This window comes from Trachypithecus francoisi, unplaced genomic scaffold (genome assembly GCF_009764315.1).
Source record: "Trachypithecus francoisi isolate TF-2019V2 unplaced genomic scaffold, Tfra_2.0 Lachesis_group21, whole genome shotgun sequence".
Lineage (NCBI taxonomy): Eukaryota > Metazoa > Chordata > Mammalia > Primates > Cercopithecidae > Trachypithecus > Trachypithecus francoisi.
In genome coordinates this window covers 47,166,943-47,188,296 of record NW_022681467.1, presented here as the reverse complement: position 1 = coordinate 47,188,296, position 21,354 = coordinate 47,166,943, and the positions used below count along the sequence as shown (strand labels likewise).

The 21,354-nt window shown below is 47.7% G+C and overlaps 1 protein-coding gene across 8 annotated transcripts in view; it reads left to right on the top strand.

The window, feature by feature from the left end:
• NFATC2 (nuclear factor of activated T cells 2) overlaps positions 1-21,354 on the top strand; it is a 180,236-nt gene that overhangs the window by 45,443 nt on the left and 113,439 nt on the right. The gene's annotated exons all lie outside the window — the stretch shown is intronic.

Sequence of the window (21,354 nt, the reverse complement as noted above, 5' to 3'; positions counted from 1 at the left end):
TTTCTTGAGCTGGATAAGGATAGAAATGATACTCGTGTCCCCAGACGCTTCTTCCCTTCTCTTTCTGATGGAGAAACTGCTAGAGTTTTGCAGAAGTTTGTGTGTTGACAGAAGATTTCTGAAGCCATCATCTTAAGTTTCAGATGAAGAGTTTCAGAAGAGATTTTTTCATTATGAAAAAATAGTAATATTTGTAAAATACAGAAAAGTAAGAAAAATTAAAACTATACATTATCAAACTACCTAAAATAGCTATATTAGTATTTTGATATATTGCCTTTCTTTTTCTATTCACAAACACGACAGCCTCTGTTACCATATATTTCTATGCTTAATTATATAGTGAACATGTAGATTGTACTGATTTAAGTTTACAATTTGCCATGAGCATTTCCTTTTGTTTTTTTCTTAATCAGTATCTTTTTTGTGTGTCTGTGGCTTTTGATTTAACCTCAGATTTTTTTTTCTTTCAAAAGAAGTAGAGAAGTGTGCCTATTTCCCCCCAAAATAATTGGAGTTGAAATATTCTTAATTGTATAATCTGGTTGACCAGGAACAACTGACCGATGTCCACTAACAAGTCAGTTAACCAGAACTTTTAATACGTTTAAATTAATATAACATTTTTTGGTATTTGCCTTAAAGTGGAAGTATTCTATTAATATGATAAAACCTGGTTCTTAATCTGTAGTGTGCATCAGAACCTCTGGGGTGGTTCTTAAAAATTCAGATTGTTAGGCATTCTGAAACTACTTAATTAGAAACTATATAACATGAGTAAAGCCCAGGTAAACAAACAAACAAGTGAAAAACCACAAACCCCCCAAATCTCCACAGGTACTTTGCATGTGTACCTCTGATTAAGGACATCTATGATAATAATAAGAACTTATAAGTCCTGACAATTGCTTTTTCTAAATCAGATGTTACAGCCATCTTGGAATCTGTTTCTATTCATTGGGTTTTTGTTTCTTGACCATGAGTCCCATTTTCCTGTTGTGTTGTGTGTCTAGTAGTTGTCGACTGCATTCTGACATCGTGATGACATATACTGGTAGACATTCTGAACTTTGTTTCACATTTCATCAGTGTGGATCTGTGGAAAGCTCAAGTTGTGTTTAACTTGATGGGGCTTAGCTTTTAAACTGTCTTCTCTGCATTTCATTTGAGGATTGGTTTTAGGCCCCGTTAGGGCAGGCCTGGAGTAGCCCTTCCTCTGAGGCATGTGCCTGTTCTGCAGGCATGGCCTTTTTGGATGCCTGGTGGGGAGGTCTCTTTAATCTGGGGGGCTGGAATTCCCATACGCCAGCTCTGCTGCACTCTTAGTCTCTCTGTTCTCTCCACCCCATAGCAGCCCCTCTCTGGTAAACCTTGTGCCACCTCTCCCTGTGCTTACACAGCCCAGCCCTTGACCAAAGACTTGAGGGCTCCCCCAGCAGCTTCCTCCTCTCTGATGCCACCGATTCCAGCAGTTTCCACAGCCTGGCACTGAGTGGTGCCAGAAATCCAGGATTATTTCAGGAAATCCTCAGCACAGTGGGACCACCGTGCTCTGCTCAGATGCTACTTCCTGCACGTGGCAGGGGAGCTGTCCCCAGGCAGAGAGCTGAAGTGAAGGTGGGCTTGTCTATGCACTTCCTCTCCCTCGGGGACCGCAGTCTTCTGCTTCCTGCCGTCCAATCCTGAGAGCATTAGACAGAGTCTCTCACTCTGTCACCCAGGCTGGAGTGCAGTGGTGCAATCTTGGCTCACTGCAACCTCTGCCTCCTGGGTTCAGGTGATTCCCCTGCCTCAGCCTCCTGAGTAGCTGGGATTACAGGTGTGCGCCACCATGCCTGGCTAATTTTTTTATTTTTAGTAGAGACAGGGTTTCACTATATTGGTCTGGCTGGTCTTGAACTCTTTATCTCAAGTGATCCACCTGCCTCGGCCTCCCAAAGTGCTGGGATTACAGGCGTGAGCCACCGTGCCTGGTCAAGTGCTCTGTTTTATGTGTCCAGAGCTCCATGCACATTTCCTTCATGCCACCTGCCACTGCTTGTAATTCTAACATTTGCATAATTATTTTGTCAATGTCTCTCTCTCTCTCTTAGACCATGAGCTTTGTTTAAGAGACCACAACTTCCTTCTTATTCTTCATTGTATATCAGCACCAAGCACAGTTTGTCGCTACAAACATAGCAGGCATTCAACAAATACTTGGAGAACGAATATGCTCATTAAATGCATTGGCCGAACAATCTTCAGTGTTAAGGACAGAGAATCTGTGTCCATTTCCAGCTGTGTGGTATCTTCACTGATTATTCGAAAGATGTTTATTGAGTACCTACTATGTACCAGGCATGGTGCTCGATTCTGGGTTATGATATGAACAAAACAGCTGGAAATTCTCACTGTCATGAGCTTACATTTTGGGAAGATGATTGTAATGATAAACACTTGGAAAACATTTGCTGCCTGTGAGACCCTGTTCCAAGTGCTGTATATGTGTTAACTTATTTAATCCTCAAAAGAGCCTTATGACAAAGGTAACAGGTCAAGGAGCTGTCAAGGACTTGTTCAAGGTCATGGGTATTAAATGGTGGAGCTGAGATTTGGATACTGCAAGCTCTACTTGCAGCACAGTAGGTCTGATCTTCCACGTCTCTTCGCAGACCAGCTTTTCCTGCCTTCTCACTTGTGCAGAAAAAGCCTGATGGGAAAATGCCCATGCCTCTTGCAGACCACTCCCTTCCCCCCTAGTTTTACATGCTGTTCCAGTATGAACCTTGTCATCACCTCACGGGAGCCTAAATCTTGATTCTCAGGGAGACACTGATTGACCGTGGCTTGGGAGGGTGCTGCCTACTGGTCCAGTTGACTGTGGCCTGGAGGTTGGGCTGCATGAGGAGTGAGGCTCAGCTCACCCATTCATCAGGGGCTGGGGCCCTGGAAATTTCCAGAGAAGGGAATGGGCTGAGTGTACAGTCCAGGAGACACCTGCTAGGCTGTCCCTGAAGTTTGTGCCTCTCCCTCTGATAGCTCCCAAGGACTCTTCCCTCTTCATGCCTGTGACTTCGTTTGTTTATTTATTTATTTTAGAGATATGATCTCGCTTTGTTACCCAGGCTGGAGTACAGTGGCATGATCATTGCTCACTGCTGCCTTGAATTTCTGAGCTCAAGTGATCCTCCCACTTCAGCCTCTTGAGTAGTTGGGACTACAGGCGTGTACCACCATGCCCAGCTAATTTTTTCCTTTTTTGTAGACACATGGTCTCCCTGTATTGCTTAGGCTGGTCTTGAACTCCTGGGCTCAAGTGATCCTACCACCTTATCCTCCCAAAGTGTTAGGATTACAGTGTGAGCCACCACAACTGGCCCAAGTGCTTGTAACTTTGAAGATCCAATATATGATTTAAAAACTTGTAGACAAGTCTCCTTAAAAGACAAAAAGTGGAGTCTTTTAAAAAAGTCATTTAAATAGATTATGTTTTTCAAAAGAAGTCACGCTAATTCCTGATTTTTAGCATGGGAAGTCAGTTTAAAAAAAAAAAAAAAAGAAACTTCTTTGAAAAATGAAGAAAAGAGTGGACTTTAAGAGGATTGCTGCTCTTAACCTTCAAGGGAGTGTGAAAACTCCTGCTGGAATCTGGAGCACCGCCCCTTTCATACCCAGAAGAGCAGTGTAGCCTGCTTTGTACCTTGCCTGAATGCTTCCGCCGGCTTCTCTGTTGATCTGTGTCTCACTCTTTATCTCTGTATCCGTTTCTATTTCTGAACCACAGCCTCTCTTCCCCTCTCAGTTACTTAGTCCCCACCCTTCTTTCTTTTATTTGCCACACTATAGAACTCCATTCTTTTTTCATGCCTAGTGGTTTTAAGCTCCTCTTTATATAAAAATAAAATGAGTATAAGATCATTTCATTTTTTATCCTTAAGTATACAATTAAAAATCTTAAACATATGCCATGCTCAGCTGTTCTCTTCATTGCTTTTTTTGAATGGTACTTGGTCTTGGGAGAAAGTTTGTTCCCAGGCCTTAAGTGCTTTTCAGATCTCATGACTCATTTGTATGGGGAATGTGTCACTGGGGACCTGCCATGTGCTGGGCGCTGTGCTGATCCTGGGTGATACAACGTTGGTGAGATCAGCACAGCTCATGCCCTGAGGGAGCTCAGGGGCTGCGGAAAAGTGGACTAGGATGGTTTGAGTTGGTCAGGGAGGCCTGAGAGTCCAGATGGCGGCCACTTGGAGGGGCTCTGTAGGCTGATGCTGGGACTCAGGGTGATACGCGACGGCTGATTAGAAGCTTGTCTATTGGATTCACCGCTTGGGAGTAACTGCTTCAACAGAACAAATCATGACAAGAGACGGTACTTGGAAGACCTACTTTAGAAAGAGGGTCTCATCGAGGAGGTGACTTACCAGCTGGGACTTGGAACAGGTCACAGAAACAGCAAAGAGACAAATGATGTCCTCCTCCTCCTCCACGCCGTCTGTCTTGGTGATGGTGAGAGAGTGTTCTACACACAGAGCACAGCACATGCAAAGACCCCAAGGCAGGAAAGGACTGTGTGTGTCTAAAGAGCTGAAGGAGGGCCAGTGTCATTCAAGTTTAGCTTGCAGGGTGATGGTTGGCAGGCCCAAACTGTGCAGGGCTTAAAAGCCAAGGTGAGGAGATGAAATTTTGCTTATTCCAGGGCAAGGGGAAGACGTGATAGGTTTTGAGTAGAGGAGGAACTTGATTCTGATTTAACATTTTAAAGATCACTCAGGCTTCTCTCTGGGGACTAGATGAGAAGAAGTTATGGAGGAAACAGGGAGATGAGATGGTTAGCCTGTGGCAGTGCCAGGGGAAAGATCAAGGTGGTGGGGACTAGAAGGTGGCAGTGGGAGCGGAAGATATGAATTCTATGGTGTGATCTTCAGGACTTAGGTATGGGACGTAAAGGAGCAACTGAGTGGATGGTTCAGTTGGATGGATGGTGGAGAAGAACTTGGGAAAGAAAGTGTTTTCTTGGGGGAAGGTTGCAAGTTCCGTTTGGGGCATAGAAGGTACAAAGGGCTTCCAAGGCACCCAAGCAAAGATGTCAAGTAGGCAGTTGGATATATAGCTTGGAGCTCAGAAGCAAAGTCCTAAACTTGCTCTCAGGACTGTGGGATACCTCAGGGCCACATGCTCCATCACCAGAGGCCTCAGCAAGCACCCACTTACAAGGACTGACTGGCCACACCCTCAGTAACACACACCTCTCTCTAGAAGCAGTGGACTAAGGAGAGAAGCAAAGAAGAGATTGTATAAATAGAGATCACAAACAGACAAGTTCAAGAGGGCCAGGCAATGAAAGGAAATGACCCAACTGGCTAAATGCCAGGGAGCAATAGGGAGTGGTGGGGAGTAGGGCAGAGCAGCATGTGAGTCTTGCCTCAGGAAGCAGTTGCTGTTTGTAGGTTGTGACATGTGGGAATGTGGGTAGAATGTTGCCAGGTTTTATAGGTTTGTTTTTTCCTCCAAGAGCTAGGAGCTGGAGTTTTTGTGTGAAATTTCTGATTTTTAAGTTTTGGCCACTAAATCAAACTTTGGGCTGAATTTGGCTCATGGTAAATATGCTTAAGTTCACATCATCTGGAGTAAATAAGAATGGTGCTACTTCAAGGTTTATCAAATAGGAAGGGAGATAAGAGAGAGGTTATGTTTATATGATTTCTAAGAATTGTCCAGTTAAGGAAGGAGCCCTGTTAACAGCCGGATCCAGGTAGTTTCTCTGATGAAGCCCTCAATCTCAGGTGAGTGTGGTGGCTCACGCCTATAATCCCAACTACTTGGGAGGCTTGAGCCCAGGAGTTCAGGGCTGCAGTCAGCTTTGATCGCACCACTCCACTCCAGCCTGGGTGACAGAGTGAGACCATGTCGCTAAAAAAAAAAAAAAAAAAAAAAAAAAAAACACAAATAAATACATAAGTACAAAAGTTCTAAATCTTATTGAAATAGAACAAGTCTAGGGTTCTTTCAGAGGAACCAAGGAATCTTAATTCACAAGCCTGACTTTGGTCTGCAGGTATCAGATGAGAAGGGGAACCATTTGATTCATCTCAAAAGAGCCACACGCTTTGTGGTGGAGCCCTGCCATCATTCCTCGCCCTATTTCAGGACAGGATGCAGTGGTCCTCCGGTGGACAAAACAGCCATTCAGAGCGGTTTTGCAAGGTTGGGCTTTAAGTGTTTCCATAGCTCTTCAGCTTATGGGATCTAATAATACCCCAGCTGAGAGTGGCCTGTATAACGCCATTGTCATTTAATCCTTTCCTGGTGGCTTCCAAACCCTTTAACCATATTCTGCACAGAAATTCCCTGGAGGGGATACTTTGTTATGTTCCTTATCCATCCTTGTGCTGGGGTTTCAAGAAACGTTATTCTTATCACTCCCTGGGATGCATGTTTAATGGAAAGAATAATCAGTCATCCTTTTAGGGAGTGATCAAAATATGAGAACGTGGAAGCGTTGCACTCACCTCCAAAGAGTCCTCTTGATTCTTTCAAGCAGATGTTCAGACATGTGGAAAAAACATGGGTAGCTCTGTTAGGGGAAATTCCTTGCAGATGCTGAAACCGATCGCCATTTCATTCCAGGTAACAGTAATGAGCTTTGCAGGGAGGTGAGTGAGGGCCTGGGCCCACCTGTCTAGGCTACTGCCTCCTGGGCTGGAGGAGCTGGTAAAGTCTCCAGTCTTTCAAAATCTCATAAAATGGATTATGGGACGTGGATGCTTATTCTGTTGGATTTCAGCTTTTATGCTAACTGCAACTTACTTACTTGAAATGATATCTAAGGAAGGGAAGAAGCAAGCCAGATGGGATTTTTTTCCTTTCCAGGTGAAAGCTGCACTCGTGACAGTAAGCAGTGCTCCTTCAGCAATTGGCTGGGTGTGTTGGCTTCTATTTGTCTATTAAAATGTTGTGTTTGGGGACGTGAGACAGGAAGTCGTTGTTGCAGATGTTAATTTGTCTTGATCAGGGCTGCTGTGTTGGCCTCTACAGAAGCTTCCATGGGACCTCCTGGGGAGGGGAAGGGAAAGACGTGGTGGCCAGATCACTCAGGCTTCAAAAAAATTGGAGGAGGAGAGTGTTCTGAGATAATTGGGGTTCATTTACTCATTTATTAAAAATACTTACCAAGCACCTACTGTGTGTTTGGCACTGGGAATATGGCAGTGAACCACACAGGCAAAAATCCCTGGTCCCGTGGAGCTGATGTGCTCTCTAGGGGGAGATAGCAATATAACTTATAAATAGGAAAATTAAATAGTATGTTGAGAGGTGGTAAGTCCTACGGGGAAAACTATCAGGCCAAGGGGAATTGGGAGTGGTTTGATGGACGTCTCTGGGAAGGCCACATTTGGGCAAAGAAGGAGGTGCCCATGTGGAAGCTGCAGGGACTTCTCCAGGCTGAGGGGACAGCAGGGCTGAGTTGGGTGACATCTTGAACAGAGAGGAGGCCTGTGTGGGAAGGGCAGGGGAAGGGGAAGGATGGAGGGGGCGGATCGTGGGCCTCGCACATGTTTAGTTCAAGGACTTGGACTCTGAGTGGGGCGGGAGCTGGGAGGGCCTGGCTTGACTTAGGTATCAGCAGGATCCCTCTGGCTACCGAGTAGAAGAGAATAGATGGGGGGTGGACAGGGAGAAGCTGCTGCAGAGGCCCAGGCCAGAGGGGCTGGTGGCTGGACTAGGGTGGGGCATGGGGAGGCAGGAGAAGGGGTTGGATTCAGAGCATGTTTTGAAAGTCAGACTAGCTGGATTTTTTTGAGACTGGCTACAAGACGGGTAGCATCCGTCTGTCTGGGGCTGTAGCCTTGGGAAAGGCCAGAGTCTCTAGGAACCCTGTTCATCCCTGCCGAGACTCCTGCTATTTTCCGAGGGAAGGCATCTTTTAGAGGTGACTTGATGTAGCCTTTTCACTTCAAGATGGAGGCGGGGATGGGGTGGGGAGTAGCAGAGCGGGGTGTGCGATGTGGGGGTTCTGAGGCCAACTTTTGGGGAGCCGTCCTCACCACCTCCTCCTTGTCTGTACTGGTCTTTTGATGATAACACTGGTGATTTCATTAAAATTTGAAAAAGACTACAGTCCAAACCAGGTACACCCATGGGCCAGTTGTGGCACTGCTCTCTGCCCTGCCGCTTGTGTCCCTGGCTGAGGGATGCCTGCAGCGGTCAGGGATGGACTTGTGAAAGGATTGAGACCGGCATGCTGGCCTCCGGGGTGAGAGGTAGAGAGCGGGGAGGGCGCGCCAGGGCCGGGGCTGGTGCAGGCAGAGAGGTGGCATGGCGAGACGGGCCCGCATGGTAAGTCTTCTTCTAACCGAAGACACAGAGGTTCACTGAGGGGTGCTTTCAGTCCACAGTAGAAGAGAAATTATCATGAATGAGCTCAGTAAAGCGTTGTCCCCAAACGCAGGTAGAAAACAGAAAGCTTCCAGAATCTTGGAGAAATAGCTGTTCCCAAAAGGGAGATCAAGACTGAAATTTGCAGTATTTCTGGCAATGAAGAGGAACGATATAGAAGAAACTTTGTGTCACAAATAAATGTTGGGGCCCTGGTATGTGCTGGGCAGTGTGATGTTTATGGCCGGAGCTGCCCTTTAGCGTGTGCTTTCCATAGAGTGACCTAATTAGTCTCTGCAGCGATACCATGGAATGCAGGTGGTAGGGTTACTACGCTCATTTTACAGGCAAGGAAACTGGGACACAGTGCGGGTAACAGCTTGCCTGGGGTCACCCCCAGCCGGTGCATGGTGCTGCTTGATTGGGGCCCAGGACGTCTGCAGCCACAGCCCACGCTGTTGACCATTGGCCCGTGCTGCCTCTTGGAAGCAGACAAAGTGGGTCATTTGGAGTGAGGCAGCTCTTGGGTTTGGTAGCTGTGGGACTCTGGGAGACTCACTGGGCAGCAGTTTCTTCAACGATAAAGTGATGTAGACTTGTGTCTGTCAGGCTATTTGTTTGGTGTTTGCTGAGCATGGTTAGGATGCTAAACAAAAGTACCCAGTGTGAGCTTTGGCACAGAGAAGGCGTTTCATCTGTTGTTCTTTTGTTGAGAGAGAAGGCCATCTAGACATAGATCACTTTTGAGTTCTGCGAGCCTTAGATTCCTGAGCCTGCTCCAGCTTTTTCTGGTTGAATTAACCACGTCTGAGACCAGGCTAGGATATGGAGGGGCTCTGAGAGTTGTTTATTTACACGCTGTTTGTTACAGACATGATCTTAGCTCATCCTTGCAACCGCAGGGTGAGTCGGGGCTGCTGCTATTCCCATTCGATGAGGGGTGAGAGGCACAGGGAAGTGAAGCTCACATAGCTAAAGTCAGGCAGCTGGTCAGCAATGAAGCCCTGGCCTTGGCTTTGAACTTCTGGGTTCTTATCACTCTCTCACCTGCTCACTCATTCATTGGCCTGCTGGCAGCAGCATCACGCCCCAGGCATGGGGTAGGGTGAGCACATGGGCTGAGCGCTGCCTGTGGAGCGCTCCAGCCAGGGCTGGATGTGAGAGTGAGATGGGACAGGCTTTAGAAAGGGTCCTCTGCGGCAGCTCAGCGCAGTGCCTGGCTGGCCGTGTGACCTGAGTCCTGGACCTAGGCTCAGGCATTCAGGTTCTGCCTTCCCCTCCGCCCTTGCCACTGAAGGACCTTAGGTGAAGTTGATTTTCTCTGATTATATGGGAAAGGAGGCATCTGCTTGAGGTGGGTTTCTAAGCACCTGTTGGCTGCAACATGCCACAAGAGGGGACCGTGACCACACCTGGGACCACTTCGCGGGCCCCGAGCCATCTCGCTGCAACCCGTCTGCAGGCCGAGGCTGATGCTCATAGGAGCGTCTGTGTCACCAGCTGGCCCTGCCGCTCTTCCGGATGCCCCATGGGTTTAGTGGGTGTGGGGGCCAAGATCTGTTTATTGAACATTGAGCATTTTCTAATTTGGTCCCATGAATGAGACTCCTAATGGCCTTGGAAGGTGCTAGCTCCATTGACAATAAAGTCATGAACTGGAGCATGTACGGAGGTAGGGGTGGGAGGGTGGGGAGGAACACAGGGAGGCGATGGCTTCTCACAGAGCCCTGTTTCCTCTGGATCCCGGGAGACATTGTGAATGTCAAAGTCATTTCATTCTGAACCTCCTAGAAGACTATGGGCCGACTCTAGCAATAGTCATGCCTGTTTATTGAGCACTTACTATCTGACAAGCACAGGATGTGGAATGGCTCGGGCAGGCATGCAGCCTCTGCTCTGTGAATGAGGAAACCAAGGCTCAGAGGCATGGAGGGACTTCCCCAACGAGCACATCCTCACCGGCGATGAGCTGGCTGACTCTGGCCCAGCTTTTCCTGTGTGCCTGCTTGGAGAGATAGTGGTGCTGCCTGCCATTAACCCCATTTACAGCTGAGGAAACTGAGGCTCAGAGAAGCCGAGTGGCTTTTTCAAGGTTGCATTGCTCTTTAGGAGGCTGAGACGAATGCCTCCTCCCAGGGTGATTGCAAAGGTTAAATGGGTTAATATTGGTGAGGTGCTAAAACAGGGCCCCAACTGCGATGAGAGCTCAAGATGTGCTGATTGTTTTTCTTATTAATTTGTCCTCTGAACCATCACGTTAGGATTTTAAAAAGGAGCATGTGTTCTCACGTGGAGGCTTCGGTTTCGTGCCACGATCCCTGAGCCAGCATGGGTGTGAGTTAGGGGCAGACGGTGTGGAGGGCGATCCCTCTCACCATTTCTTATGTGTCCTGTGTGCGGCTCTTGCCCTCAAACGATGCCATGACAACAATGCCCAGCCTGCAGCCTGGGACACTGACACTCTTGAGGTCGAAGGACTTCCTGAAGGCCAAGCATCTGGGATGTGGGAGAGCTGAATGTAAAAGCATTCTTCTGTTGGGCACCTTGGCCAAGTCATTTCCATCGCACTGTATGGTTCTCAAGCCCACAGCTTAGCAGGGGCCTATTCTGAATAATGGCACAGGTTTGGAAAACTTCATTCATATGCATGTGTATATGTACACACAGAGACACATACAAACACACATATAAATTATATATATTCATATATATACACACATATATATACAATGTGTATATATACCAATGTATTTCTGTGTCTGTGCCCCTGTATTTATATTCAATTATTTTACTTTATTTTTAGCTCTTTAATATGTATTCCTTGTTTTAAAAGTACAGGAAATGGCCGGATGCGGTGGCTCACGCCTGTAATCCCAGCACTTTGGGAGGCCGAGGTGGGCAGATCACCTGAGGTCAGGAGTTCAAGACCAGCTTGGCCTACATGGTGAAACTCTGTCTCTACTAAAAATACAAAAATTAGCCAGGCATGATGGTGGGCACCTGCAATCCCAGCTACTCGGGAGGCTGAGGCATGAGAATCTCTTGAACCTGGGAGGCAGAGGTTGCAGTGAGCTGAGATTGTGCTGCTGCACTCCAGCCTGGGTGACAGAGTGAGACTCTGCCTCAAAAAAAAAAAAAAAAAAAAAAAAAATCCAGGAAATTATTAAAAAGAAACTAGACAGGCTGGGCATGGTGCCTCATGCCTGTAATCTCAGCACTTTGGGACACCAAGGTGGGCAGATCACAAGATCAGGTGATCGAGACCATCCTGGCTAACATGGTGAAACCCCATCTCTACTAAAAAAATACAAAAAAATTAGCCAGGCGTGGTGGCTGGCACCTGTAGTCTCAGCTACTCAGGAGGCTGAGGCAGGAGAATGGGGTGAACCTGGGAGGCAGAGCTTGCAGTGAGCCGAGCTGGTGCCACTGCACTCCAGCCTGGGTGACAGAGCGAGACTCTGTCTCAAAAACAAACAAACAAAAAAGGAACTAGACAGCACTCTTCATTACCTGGAGTGAACTACTGTTATTGCTGGCGTGTTTCTTTTTAGTCTTTTTTTTCCCTACGCCTGCAAACGAGCTCACAGAACTCTGCTCCTGCCGTCCTCACATAGTTGAGCCTATATCAGGTTATTTTGATGACTACGGGGGAGGAGACAGCACTTACTGAGTAAGTTTAAGTACATTCCATGCATAGATGGATGTAATCCTCCTAATATTTCTAGGCAGTACTTGGAGACACAGAGAGGCTATGTAACTTGTCTAAGGTTACACAGGAATTGGGTGAACCACGAACTAAACCTAGGTGGTCCAGCCCAAAAGCCCACGCTCTTAACTGCTTAGGCCACAAAGAAGAAATGAAAATCATTTTGTTTTTTTTGTTTGTTTGTTTTTGTCTATTTCAATAGGTTTTTGGGGGAACAGGTGGTATTTGGTTGCATGAATAAGTTCTTTAGTGGTGAAGATATGGAAACCTTTCATGACCTTGAGATAATTTTCCAGGTTGCTCCTGGGGGCTCTCATTGTTGCTCTAGTATTTTGAAAAATTCAGGAGACAGGCCGGGCACTTTGAGTCATGCCTATAATCCCAGCACTTTGGGAGGCCGAGGCTGGTGGATCACTTGAGGCCAGGGATTCAAGACCAGCCTGGCCAACATGATGAAACCCCGTCTCTACTTAAAATACAAAAATTCCTGTAATCCCAGTACTTTGGGAGGCTGAGGCGCGGATCACCTGAGGTCGGGAGTTCGAGACCAGCCTGACCAACATGGAGAAACCCCGTCTCTACTAAAAATACAAAATTAGCTGGGTGTGGTGGTGCACGCCTGTAATCCTAGCTACTCAGAAGGCTGAGGCAGGAGAATCTCTTGAACCCGGGAGGCGGAGGTTGCAGTGAGCCAGTATCGTGCCATTGCACTCCAGCCTGGGCAACAAGAGCGAGACTCCATCTCAAAACTAACAAACAAAAAACCCCCCCAAAAATGAGCTGGATGTGGTGGTGCACATCTGTAATCCCAGCTACTCAGCAGGCTGAGGCAGGAGAATTGCTTGGATCCGAGAGGCAGAGGCTGCAGTTAGCCAAGATCACGCCACTGCACTCCAGCCTGGGTGACAGCAAGACTCTGTCTCAAACATTCAGGAAATAAATCCAGTCTGGTCAAGCATCAAGTTAGATTGTTTCCTTGTCAGCTTGTTCAGGCTCATGTCGTGCATTGGTATCTACCCTGCCCCAGCCTCCTCCCTCTGTGTTTGACTGCAGCAGTCTGAAGGCCCCTCCCAGGCAGAGGCAGAACAACAGCGGCTTGTGGGGCAGGTGTAGCCTCTCTGTGGGCTGCTGTTGACACCCCCAAGCATGTACTCGTGTGAGTGGCCTGAGCCAAGGCAGTTGGGCCAAGAAGCGTCTGAGTAGAACCTGGGGAGCCCGGTGGCCTGCGCTTGGGCTGAGATGCCCACCTCCTCCAGGAGGATGAGCTCCCAGTGCAAATGGCGGTGCATTGAGATGGTTGTGGGATCTACCTAACCCTTGCCCTCCAGCCTGAGTTGTTCTCACCATACTAGTGGCATGACTTTGAGCAAGGATAATCTGACCTTCTGGGGCCTCAGTTTCCCCAAGAAGCAAATTGGAGAGAATGTTACTTATCTTTTAAGATTTTTACAGGAGTAAATGAGAATGTGTGTAAAACACCACTTAGCATAGTACCAAGTGCAGACTGCTCTAGTTTCTTTCATAAATTGATTTTGGGGCAATGCATTCACATGGTGCAAAATTTGAAAGGTATTAATACAAGTTGTGTTCAGGGCAAGGTCTTCCCTCATACCTGGGTGACAGGCTCATCCTCCTGAACCCCAGTGCCATTGGTTCTCTCAACATCCCGCCAGAGATAGTCTGTGTTTGTGCTTGAGGTTGTATTCATGGTCTTTGTTGTCACATTATCAGAATTATAATGTATGAAGGACTTGGCATACTGCCCAGTACATTTCACATTCCTAATAAATGATCAAGGCAGTTATTACTGTTGAATTTGGGAAGCCACTGCATTTTCATGTTTCTGAATAAAAAGCAAAGCTGAATTGATCTTCTTGGCATCATTTATTTAACCAAGTAGGCCCTTCCCATGAAACTTAGGTTTCTGCTAAGTGAATCCCATGTTCCTATTTGACATTTATTATAAAACTGTAAATGCTGTTCTAGGAATACAGTTTTTGGAACCTGTATCAGGTGACTATCGATTAAACCTTGCCTTTGTTCGAACCCTGGCTTAGTGACATCAAATAAACGATCATGACACACTTGCCTTGTCATGTATCTATCCATCTCTCCTTCCTCTACCCACCAGAAAATGATATAGCAGGGCCAGGCGTGGTGGCTCACACCTGTAATCCTAGTACTTTGGGAGGCTGAGGCACAGAGATCACTTGAGGCCAGGAGTTCGAGATGAGCTTGGGCAACATGACGAGACCCTCATCTCTACCAAAAAAACAAAAAATTAGCTGGGCGCGGTGGAACATGCCTATAGTTTTGGCTACTTGGGAGGCTACAGTAGAAGGATTGCTTGAGTCTGGAGATGGAGGCTGCAGTGAGCTGTGATCATGCTACCATACTCCAGCCTGGGCAACAGAGTGAGATCCTGTTTCAAAACAAAAACCCCAAACAGTAAAGATAAAATCTGAGCAGTAGTTTAGCAAGGGCATGGTGCCATGGCCAAAACACAGCAATAAAAGTGTTGGGTGGGATTATGAGTGGTGTTCCTCTTATCTTGTATTTATTCAACAAACATTGATTGGGCTTTTGCCACATGCCAGACATTGTGCTAGGTGCTCCCTGCTCAGTTTGGTTCTTGGATTGGTGGCCTGGATATTCTCTGGGAGCTCGTGAAGAATGCAGAATCTCAGGCCCTGCTGCAACTTCATCTGTGTGCACATTTGAGTTTGAGACACATTGTTCTAGAAAAAGAGTCATCAAACTATGCCAGCCAAATCTGGCGCATCACCTGCTTTTCGAAATCAAGTTTTATTGGTACACAACCACACCTACGTATTTGCATATTGTCTCTTGTTGCTTTTGTACCACTGCAGCAGAAGTGAGTGCTTGCAACAGAGACTGTATGGCCTGCAGAGCCTAAAATGTTTCCTATCTTGTCCTTTACAGAAAAAGTTTACTGACTGGAGATGGAGATAGAGTAATGAACAGAATAGATAAAATCCCGGGCTCTCATGGAGGTGGGCTTCTGGTGGAGGGAGACGTATAACAAATCAGTAATTTCACAATCTGTCAGGTTGTAAAAAAGCTATAAGAAGAAAAATAAGGCAGGAATGGGGGATAGAAAGTGACTGGGAAGTGGTGAGGATGCTATTTAGAGAAGAACTTCCTGAAGGGGTGCTGTTTGAATGGAATTTTGAGTGTAGTGAGGGAATAAGCTGTGTTGCTATCTTGGGAGACAGTGTGGTAGGAGAGGGAGCAGCCAGTGCTAAAGGCCTGAGGCAGAAGCTTGCATGGTGTCCACCTTGAGCATCAGTACAGATGTTGGAGCCAGCTGAGTCTGATTCAGGAGTTAAGTGTTGATGGTGAATGAGGATTTTGGTTTCCATGTCAGCTTCACTGTGGCATTTCAGTGCCTTTTATAAGACCATGGAATGTAGATAGAGGTCCCCAACTCATAACTCAGGGAAGTCTTCTGTGTGTCACTGGATACAGTTGCACAGGCTGTGCACTGCACAACAGCTCTGCATATCATGAAGTTGCCATTCACATTTGCGGGTTTATTAAGACAGTGTTCTGACACATACCTGCCAAAGGTATAGAGGAAGAGTTGTCTGCTGTGAATCTGCATGAAAGTGCCAGACAAGCTAGCAGTGAGTGGCCCTGGTGGTATAATTGTTTAAAAGAGAAAAACCATCTGTGTTTGAGTGTCTTTAGGTTGGGAACTTGGTTCCTTAGTCTTTGCACTGGTTGCCCAGCCCGTTTACATTACTTGCCTGGCCCCTTAAGGTGTTTGTGTTGAACTCTGATAGCAAGAAAGGTGTTTCTGCTGTTCTAAAACACTTTCCACTCCATTCTTTTCCCTTGTTTTGGATGGAGGCTTTTGTTGCTTCCTCTTTCTCACCCTCTAATGGACCTGACCGCCTGGGAGGGTGAGGGTGGGAGTGGTGGGGGTGGGGGTGAGGGTAGGGGAGTGGTGAGGGTGGGGTGGGGGGTGGTGAGGGTGAGGGTGGGGGTGAGGGTGGAGATGGGGGTGGATGTGAGGGTGGGGTGGGGGTGAGTCTGAGGGTGGGGGTGGTGGGGATGGGGTCAGGGTGAGGGTGAGTGTGGGGGTGAGGGTGGGGGTGGGAGTGAGGGTGGGGGTGGTGGGGTTGGGGGTGAGGGTGGGGGTGGGAGGGGGGCGTTGAGGGTGGGGATGGGGGGTGAGAGTGAGGGTGGGGGTGGAGGGGTGGGAGCATTCTTGGCTTCCTCCTCTGCCTGAGCCTCGCTGTGCAACCTCAGCCCACATACTTCTCACTGAGCTGTAGGAGCCTCTGCTCTAAAACGAGTGGGTAGGGCTCTGTAAGTTCTCTCCTGCCTCTAAACTTACTTAATTCTATGACTCAGAGTAGTGGGTATCACCCAAGTAGAAGTGCCTATGTTTAGTTTTGTTCACTTTGCGGTGGGAGTTCCAACTGCCCTTCAACTTGGGTTGCCTTCGCTCCAGGGGTGATTCATTCAGGGACTTGAAGCTGTTAAGCTGTTATTTTTTTGATTAAAAAAAATTTTTTTAAAAAGAGTTTGGGGATAATTGAGCTAGAAGGAGACTTAGAAATCATCTAGTTGGATGACTGGTATGTCTGATTCATGTATCATTTTACCGAGGGTTTCAGCTACCATTTTACTGAAGGCTTTGGTTATTTTATTGAGGGATTCCTACGTGCCAGACTTTTTGCTAAACTAAAGTTGTCTCATTCAATCTCATACTGAGTGTTTGAGGGTAGCTACTGTCACGACCAGTTTTCAAGTGACCAAATAGAGGTTCAGAGAGATGATATGAAATTTTAATATAAAGATAATACAGCAACTAAATTGGCAGGGCCGTGACTCAGATCATTAAAGGCAGAGCTTAGAAAAGTATTACTTATTGAGCATGTACAATAGGGCAGACATTAAGTGAAGACTTGCATTACCCATTGTAACCCCGTGAATTGGGTTCTACTATGTTACAAATGAAAACCGAGCCCCAGAGAAATATGACTTGCCTGAGGTAAGGCTTATGCAGGTAGGAAGCAGAAGTGTATTAGATTTCTTTTTCTAGTTTCTTTTTTTTTTTTGAGACGGAGTCTTGCTCTGTCACCCAGGCTGGAGTGCAGTGGTGCGATCTCGGCTCACTGCAGCCCCTACCTCCTTGGTTCAAGTGATTCTCCTGCCTGAGCCTCCAAAGCAGCTGGTATTAGCCACCATGCCTGGCTAATTTTTGTATTTTTGGCAGAGACGGGGTTTCACCATGTTGGCCAGGCTGGTCTTGAACTCTTGACCTCAAGTAATCCACCTGCCTCGGCCTCCGAAAATGCTGGGATTATAGGCATGAGCCATCGTGCCTGGCCGTGTTTTAGATTTTGAATCTCTTTCTCCTTCTTATTCGCTTCTCTTTGCCTCGTGATCTTTTATGGGCATCCAGTTGGCCTGTTGGCCTTCCTCATGGTTCTGTGCACCTGCGTGGGAGCTGGGCTTGCGGTAGGTGCTCAACCATTTCTTACCTCCTCCCCTCTGTCACCTGGGGCCAAGCTATCATCATCTCTTGTCTGGGTGACAGCCTCCTAACTGGTTTCCCTGCCTCCACTTGCACCCTTCATTCATCTGCTTCCCACACAGCTGCCAGAGGATCTGTTCAGAGTGTACCTTGGTCCACACCACCCCCATTCTAAGCCGTCCTGTGTGCCCTCCCTGAGTATAGATGCTGTGCTCCTCACTGTGGACCAGGCCATGTCACCCGGTCCCTGCCTGCCTCTCTTCCTCACTCACTCCATTCCCACCTGCCAATAATGGCCTCCATGCCATTCCTCAAACACTCCAGGTAGGCTCCTGCCTCAGGGCCTTTGCATGTGCCTTTCACTCCTCCCAGCTATCCACGTGGCTCCTTTCTCTGCTTCATTCAGCTGTCAGCTCAATTGTCACCTCCTCAAAGCAGCTTCCCCTGATTCTCCTACCAAAACAGATCCCCTTTCTCTCCTGCCATCATCTGTCTTTCTACTTGGGTGTTTGTTTGTTTTGAGATGAAGTCTCACTCTGTCACCTAGGCTGGAATGCAGTGGGTCAATCTCAGCTCACTGCAACCTCCACCCCCTGGGTTCAAACAGTTCTCCTGCCTCAGCCTCCTGAGCAGCTGGGACTACAGGTGCATGCCACCATGCCTGGCTAACTTTTGTATTTTTAGTAGAGATGGGGTTTCGCCATGTTGGCCAGGCTGGTCTCAAATTCTTGGCCTCAAATGATCTGCCTGCCTCAGTCTCCCAAAGTGCTGGGATTACAGGCGTGAGCCACTGTGCCTCACCTCTGTTTTTTCTTTTTTCCATAGCCTGATATATGTTCTCTCTTCCTTTCCTCCTCTCCTCCGTCCTCTCCTCCAACCCCTTGACCCACCTACTCATCCAGCCCCCTGCCACACATCTGTCCTTCATTCCTTCATGATTGCTCCATCCCCAATCCCAAGCACAATGTCTGTCACGTGGTGGGTACTTCATCTATCTCAAGAACAGCGGTTGAGAGATGTTGCTACCCTGCTGCTTTGAGGCATCAATGAGCTCCGCTGTGTCTGGCCTCTCAGATGAACAGAGCCCTGGGAGTCCGGGTGATGGATGTGCTGGCATAGGCGGCTCCTTGGTGGCTTTCCTGTGCTAAAGGAAGCAGAGGAAGGAAATGACAACCATTCAGAAGGACCGGTTCAGTTCACTAGGACATGCCCAAGCTTCCCGGCCCCTCGTGTCTGTGGCCAACATGAGTTGGGCTCGCTTGAGGCCAACAGAAGTCGTGACTTGATGGAATGGGCACACGTTAGTTTTATGATGATTAAGAAGGAAAAAAAGAAAACCTTATTTTTCACTTTCCTTTTTTAATCAAGAAGTATGCCGTGGGTGTTCCCTTGTGGTTTTTGAGTCAAAGAGAGTATTGTTTTTGAGCTTTGAGTTCCCCCGGGGGCTGCCGCTTTGCGTGTATCTAACTTTAACTTTGAACTAATGCTTTTAGGGCCCTGGTGGATCGGGGGTCCCGGGTCCCTTTCTGAACAAGGCAGCAGGCTTGTTTATTGTGTCCGAAGCGTGCCTCTCAGATCTCACCCCATCTTCTTCCTGTTCTGAATCGCCCCCTCCCTGGCCAATCTGCCCCTCCTCTCAGCAGTTCCCCCTCGCTCCTGTGAGCAAAGGAGGGGGCGGATCTGCTTTGGTGGAAGGCGGTGGCTGCAGAGGCTAGACTCAGGCGACCGTCCATCATTGGGGGAGGCGTGGAATAAGCCATGAGTATCCAAATGTGGCCTTGTTTGCAGGGACTGAACAAGGGTGGTCTGGGGCTGGACCAGGGGTTTCAATGAAGTAATATTGGGGTGAAAAATGCTGAAAAGTCTTGTGCAAAAATGGGATCATATTAAGTTCATGCACTGGCCCTAAAGCAACCCCGTGAGTGTGTCTCTAGAGCGAGTTCTTACACATCCATGTGGACTCGTTCTCATGTGCATCTTCTTTTTGCATTTCTCTTTTGGTGGATCATTATTTTTCTTGCTGTGGGAGGGAGCAGAATGATTGGCCCAAGTACACCTTGACTTTGGACCCGAAGTTGTTGAAGTCATGAGGCGGACACATTGCTGCCCTTGCCTTGGGCAGAGGCAGAGCCTCAGAGGATGCATGGTTTGGTAGAAGTCAGACTTTGGGAAGCTTGTTGGGACTTGTTAGTAACCTGGGTGCTAGTCCCAGCCTGTAGCCAAACCCCTGTCCCCTCTCAGGGCCAGGATGGGAGTGACATTTCTCAGTGGGGGACTTTGCAGCATCGCTTGAAGCCTTCTGAAGAACCCCACTGAGCTGCTGAGAACGGAGTGGATTCTAGCCCCTGCCGCCCTGCCTGGGGCCTTCCAGGGCCATCGAGGCAGTCAGGATAGGCAGCAATGCTCAGTCAACAGCCGCTGAGTGTGAGCTGTGCACTCGAGATAGAGGGAGAAATGAGATCAATGCCTGCTTTCAGGGAGTGCCCAGTCTGCTGGGCGAGATAGGTGGGAAAATAATTGAGGTCACTAGCCGGTTGGTTGAACAAACAATAGCAGGAAAGATGGAGCCGGCTGACCTGGGTTTGAATCCTGGTTCTGCCACTTATTGGTTGTGTGACACGGGGCAAGTTACTTAACTTCTCTGTGTCTGTAAAGTGGGATGATGATAGTACCCCCAAAATAGGTTACCATAAATACTGAAGCAGAGGGCCTAACAGTATGTGTCCAATTGTTAGTGATTCTTTATTTGTTTATAGAGATAAGGCCTATAATAGAGAGATAAGGACTATAAAAGAAAGAGAAGGTAGTGAGGCTCTGGGTCACAAGGCTCACTTTGCCTCAGGGAATCTGGGGCAGCTTCCTGGAGGAGGTGACATTTGAGTGGAGGGTGGGGAGTGGTTGCAGGAGGTAAAGGAAGAATGGTCCAGGCTTCAGGAGTGTGCAGAGGTGAGGGAACCCTGTTTCTGAGTGCTCAAGGCCTGAGCCTGTCCACAGATGGCATTTGACACGCTCAGGGCTTTAAGCAGCAGCTGACACTAGTTAACCAACATTTACAAATTAGGAAATTTCTCATACCAAGTTGGATTTCTAACAATCAGAAGATCTGGCAACAATGGCTGGCTTCCTGCATGGCAAGTTGTGAACAGCTGTGCCTCGGTCCTCCCTTTAGACTGGATCTGCCTTCCCCAGGGGGGTCTCAGCACCACTAGGCCCAGTTCACACACCCACATTGCTCACCTGGCTCCTCTGGGCATCTCGTTGGTGACCCTGGGTGGAGGTTTGGAATCTGCTTTGGAAATGCTTAGAAAAATAAACCCAGATCTTGCTGACTTTCACGTCCAAGTGTTTGCTCAAGGCCTCTTTTTAATATAAAAAAGATGCTACCAAGTGTAAAGCTGGCCTTACCTTCCTACCTTAGCATCCTTCTAGGAAAAATGGGAGTCTTCTCTGATCCACAGATTTCCCACAGGGACAGAGGAGGGTTGATTGAGGCGTGAGTTCGAGTCCCCTGCAGATGGCATGGCGGCAGCCAGTGCAGGGGACGTGAGCTCTCTTACACCTGGGCGTGCGCACGTGGGTGTTTACCGTTGGCTTCAAACACAGAAAGTGACAAAATTGAACTCCACAAATTTATAAGAGGTAGTGAGTCAGTTTTCCTCGGTCCCGGCAAATTCCATGCTTGCTAAAAATGAGTGCTGTAGCATTTATTTGCCTTCTGTCAGTCAGCAAAGAAAACCCAGGTTCAGAACTAGATAAGACAGTTCCCCAGAGAGGAGAG